The sequence below is a fragment of the Vicugna pacos genome, chromosome 14 (assembly GCF_048564905.1).
Source record: "Vicugna pacos chromosome 14, VicPac4, whole genome shotgun sequence".
In the NCBI taxonomy this organism is placed as follows: Eukaryota; Metazoa; Chordata; class Mammalia; order Artiodactyla; family Camelidae; genus Vicugna; species Vicugna pacos.
Window position 1 is genome coordinate 62,962,883 of NC_133000.1, and position 6,067 is coordinate 62,968,949.

A 6,067-nucleotide genomic window follows, 5' to 3' on the forward strand; every position below is an offset into this window, starting at 1 on the left:
TGCTGTGAACATTCACATACAAGTTTCTGTTGGACAAATTTTCCATTTTCTTGGGTATAAACATAGGAGTGGAATTCATATAGTAAGATTTATATTTAATTTTTTGAGAAATTGTCAGACTCTTTTCCAATATGGTTGCACCATATTCCATCCCCTCCAGTGGAGTATGAGGGTTCCAATTTACCCACATCCTCACCAATACTCATAATTATCTGTCTTGTTGATAGTCATCTCAGTGGATGAGAAGTATTTCACTGTGTCTCCATCCGTTCTTGCTTCACAGTTCTTCTGGAAGTACATTATTCAACATATCATTGAAGGAAAAGAATCTGAAAAGAAAAAAATACATATATGTATGTACGTATGTATGTATATGTATAACTGAATCAGTTGCTGTATACCTGAAACTAACATTGTAAATCAACTACATTTTAATAATTCTTTTTAATTTTTAAAAATTAAAAAAAATATTATTGAAGATCTGTTAGTAGTACACTCTTCCAGGTTTGATTGTCTAGATTGCCTTTATTTTTAACATGCTTCCTGTTGGAGCCTAGTTAGGTATAAAGATTTTCTTTGATTTATTCCGCTGTCTTTCTGGCTTCCATTACTGCTGTTGAGAATTCTGCCATATATTATTCCTTTGAAGATATCCTGGCTTCCCTTTGATTAATTTTAAGGTTTCTTTCCCTTTGGTCTCTGCCATGTATCAAAACTCCCCAAGTATTGCTTTACTTGAATTTATCGTGCTCACTAGGATTTGTGCTGCCAAGATCTAAGAAATCATATCTTTCTTCAACTCTAAGAAATTCTCAGCCTTATTCCTTGTATTACAGCCTCTACCTCTGTCTTTCTGTCCTCTTCTGCAGAACTGCTGCTAAACATTCATTGATCTCTCCTAACCTCTCATTTAAGTCTTTCCCCTCTTTATATTTATGATCCATTCAGGATAATTTTCTCTGGGTTTCTTTTCCCAGTTTATCAATTTATTTGTGTTTAATCTATCATTGAAATTTTATATATCAATGACTATGCTTTCTTTTTCTAAGAGTTCTATTTGATTCTTTTTTGAATATGCCAGGATTTTTTCTTGTTCTCTTCTTGGTCTTAATCCCTTTTTTAAAAAAAAATTTTATTGAAGTGTAGTTGATTTACAATATTAATTTCAGGTGTACAGCAAAATGATTCAGTTATACATATACATACTCTATATACATTTTTCTTTTCAGATTCTTTTCCATTATATGTTATTACAAGAAACTGAATATAGTTCCCTGTGCTATTCAGTAGGTCCTTGTTGTTTATCTATTTTGTATATAGTAATGTGTGTCTGTTAATCCCCAACTCCTAATTTATCCCTCCCTGTCCTTTCCCTTTGGTATAATCATAGTTTGTTTTCTATGTCCGTGAGTATTCTGCTTTTGGTTTGTAAATAGAATTTATATCATATTTTTTCAGATTCCACATACAAGTGATATCATATGATATTTGTCTTTCTCTGTCTGACTTATTTCACTCAACATGATAATCTCTAGATCCATCCATGTTGCTGCAAATGGCATTAGTTCACTCCTTCTTTATGGCTGAATAGTATTCCATTTATATATATACATACATATAAACATACATATATACATACACATCTTCTTTATCCAGTCATCTGTTGATGGACATTTAGGTTGTTTCCTTGTCTTGGCTATTGTAAATAGTGCTGCTGTGAACATTGGGATGCATGTGCCTTTTCAAATTACAGTTTTCTCCAAATGTGTGCCCAAGAGTAGGGTTGCTTGATCATATGGTAAGTCTACTTTTAGTTTTTTAAGGAACCTCCATACTGTCCTCCATGGTGGCTGCACTAATTTACATTCCCACCAGCAGTGTAGGAAGGTTCCTTTTTCTCCACACCCTCTCCAGCATTTATTATCCGTAGACTTTTTGATGATGGCCATTCTGACTGGTGTGAGGTGATGCCTCATTGTAGTTTTGATTTGCATTTCTCTAATAATTAATGATATTGAGCATCTTTTCATGTGGGTGTTGGCCATCTGGGGTCTTAATCCCTTTTCAATCATTTCATTTATCTCAAACATAGTAATTCCAAGTATTTTATTTATCTTAAACATAGTAATTCAGAGTATTTGTCTCCTAATTCTATGATCTAAATTCCTTGGAGTCTAATTCTGCAAGATTTGTTTCTTGTATTAGTCATGCATTTGTTTCCTCTTATGTTTTGTAATATTGGGTTGAGAGCTCTCAAGTAACCAAGGCCAAAAAAGTTAACATTAAAAAGTGGTCATAGGTGGGTAATATCCCCAGGGTCCCTGACAAAATATATATCAGGAAAGACACTCTAAACTTGGAGTATAAAGAATTGCCACAGATAAAGCACCTCACCCTTAATTCCTTCCTTTTTCTAATCTCTCGTACCCAGTCTTTACCCAGACCTGAGGGACCACTAGAACCACCTACTTACTTGTCCTGCTTCCTCTCTTACCATTCTGCAAACCATTCTGTACCCACAATCTCAGTGTTTTAAAACTGTGCATCAAATCATGTAACTCTTTAAAATCTTGACTGATTAAAAATCAATTGATTAAAAATCTTTCGTGACCTGCGACTGCTCTTAATATGATATTCAGAATTTCTGCCTAGTGTACAAGGTCACATGTATTCTGCCTCCTGCCCACCTTCTATCTACTTCTTCTCCTATGTGTCTCCCCATTATTCACAAAGATGTTGCCACACTGGCCTCCTTTATTTTCCAGAGATCCCACAAACATGAGGGAGATCCTGCTTTGTATGAAGCAGCAGGGAGGAAGAGAGTGGAGAGATGAGGGCATCTCACTGACATCAAGACCCTGGATCAAACCTTGCCTGAAGTTTGATTTATCACTGGACTTTGCAATACTGTCTGATTCCTTTTCCCTTTTCATTCTTTCCTTTCCACCAGCCACCCTCACATTCAGCCTTTTTTTTTTTTTTTTTGGTAAGTGGAGGTCTTGATTTGTTAGGAACTACTGTATCACTTTATCAACCATTTTCCTGAGGCTTTCAGAGAAATGTTACAGCCAAAAGCTGATGTTACAGTCAAGTCCAGCAAAAGTTGAAAAAGAAGAGCTACTCTTGATGTATCCTTGGAGAATTCGTATTTCCCAATACTCAGGGAACATTCAAATATGACATTTCTGGAATTCAGTGCGGTGGTAGTTTTGTCACTCAGTTCACAATACTTTTTGATACGCTACACATTATCCTACTTGATCATCCTTAGCTCTTCACTTCTTTTTTTCTTTCTTTCTTTCGTTTTTTTTTAACAGAGGTACTGTGGATTGAACCCAGGACCTCATGCATGCTAAGCAGGTGCTCTACCACTGAGCTACACCCACTCCTCAATATTCACTTTTAATTAACTTAATGCCTTTTAACAAACATGAAGCACTCCCATTCAATATCACTTCACATAACTTCTCCGCTGGCCAAAACAATTGGCAAGGTAATTTTTTTTCACGACCGGCCAAACATTCTCGTAAATTCTAAATACTTGCCACATTCTTTTAATTCAAACCCTAGCAAAACAAATCAGAAAAAAAAAAATGAAGTTGGTCACAATAACACAGACCCTCCAGTTTACAAAAAGGCATAAACATACGTTATTAGGTTAAACTCTAACCTCAGTGCTGCCGCCCTGCAATGTACACATTAGGGGACCATACTGGTTTTACAGCTGATGGGATGAGAGCAAGGAAAAGGGAACAAAGATCTACTGAGCAACTGCTCCATGCAGAGCATCATCCCATAAGATGCTTAAAAACATGTCATCTGCCCTAATCATCTCAGAAAGTTAAATATTGTCACCAAATCACACAGTAACTGCCAGGGCAGGACACAAACCTGCTCTCTCTGCTGCAACTTCCCTCTTCAACTCAGCATCCACAGAAACCTCTTCTCTACACCAGGGGACAGGCTGACAATGATTTATTTTTCAGAAGCTCATTACTGACTTCTTTTTCTTACAGCTGCCCACAGACATCTCTGATTTGTGTCTTTGACTTAATATGATTGGTAGTGAGTTTGACACGTCATTATTTTCAAATGGCAGGACCATCAGCTCTTAAGACAATGAAGTTTGGACAAAGTAAGCAGTTCTTAAAATTAAATTTCTTATTAATAGCAAATCATCCCACTAGAAGTCTTTAATACTGTCGCCTTGGGTGCAAATCCTATTTTAGTTTACATCTTCTGTAGGACAGAAGTATTTTTCTAGTAACATGAATACTTACCTTGTGTTAAACCAAAACGTCTCCTTCGAAACAGAGATGCTTATATAATGGAAGTAGATCTAAGAGACTTAGGATGGAGTTTAAGATCCAAAGTGAGATTTATTAATTAAAAGTAAAAAAGTAAAAACACTCATACAGTGCTTGCCTGTCAGGCACCATGTGCTTTATAAATATTAAATCATTTATATTATTAGGACTCGGGTTTAGGGACATTATCTCAGCTTTTGTTCTCAGTTGTAAGCAACAAAGTTAATCCTGTAATGAAAGAGCTTACTTAAGAAATCCTGAGTGTCCGCAGCTGGGTTGGGACGTCTGGCAAACTAGGCTAAATGTTAAGCATCCTGGGATCTGCCAAAGCCACACCAACAACTGGCCTGATGAGGGACCACCATGGTTGATGCTGCCCCTGTCATGCCCTCAAACCAACCCTGGCTCAATCCTGCAGCCAGGAAACCATCACTTCCTCTTGAGAGGGTGGAGGTGTGGAACGCAAAAACCTCTATGCAGAGCCTGGGTCCTGATGTGGCTTCCCGCCCAAAGTGTCAAGCGGGTGTGTTTGATTGGCAACTTCTAGCCATGTGCTTGTGTCTCAGCAGCAAAGCGGTCTGAGTGACCTTGACTTCTGGCTTCTAAGCTCGGCAAGTTTCCCTCCAAATGGCAGGGCTATCCCAATGATAAAGGACGGCCAGGGAGGTGATGGGTGGCCCCTGCCCGAGTATAATGACATTGAAGTGAGAGCCTTACTTAATCTAACTGCCAGCACGTAGTCTATTTCGGAGGCATGTGTGACTGTGGCTCGCTTTAATTTGCAATATAAATTAATTAAACCGCATTTAATTCCCAACTCTTTGGATCATTGTTTGGAAATGACTGTACCTCAACTCTAAAGGGTGCTGGGGCTCAGATTTCCCTTTTTTAGCTTTACTCACTTCCCAGGTGATCTTCATCAGTCTCATGGCTTTAACTACCTTTATACAAAAACCTCATAATTTACATCTCCAGCCCCCACCTCTCCCTGGAATGCCAGCCTCATATTTTCAATTGTCTTCTCTGACGTCCAAAAGATCTCAAACCCACCAAGTCCAAAGCCAAACTAATGGTCTCTCTCCCTTAAGTCAGCCGGCCTCAGTCTTCCCTCCTCTGAACATGGCACCTCCTTCCACCCAGATGCTCAAACCAAAGATCTGGGAGGCAGGCCAGATTCACTCTTTCTCACTCCCAACATCCACCCAAGAGGAGAATCTATTGAGGCTACCTTCGAAGCACATCCCAGGCTCTCCCCTTCTCCCACCTCCCCTGTATCACCCTGGTTCCTGTCAACTACCGTCTCTCACCCAGATTACTGCAGTTGCCTCTTGCCTGCTTGTTCGTTGGCTTCACAGGTGTAGGACCAGGGCAGCTGCATGGGGCTCCAGGTTTAAAGGCGCCCCATGCTTGGAGTTGACTGCTCTGTGGAGGTGGCCTTGAAGTTCTTAATAAGTTTGAGTTTGTATTTCCTAAGTCCAGTGCGACAAACTGCACACCCCTGGGGTTTGGAACCTCATGGGTGGCCCTGTCTCTTGCTGTCTCATGGGTTGGGTCAGGTTCTTGGCTTCCTCTTCTCCTGACCACTGCCCCATCCCCAGCAACCACTGCCACCCTTGACCCCCAGCAGGTCCCAGGCAGCTGTGAGTGTCTGCATTCACCCTAGAGTCCCCCCGTGCCCAGTGGAAAACGACACTATCCAGCAAACACAGGGACAGGCCAAGAGGGAGACCACGGAAGAAAAGAAAAGCTTTGTCCTGCTT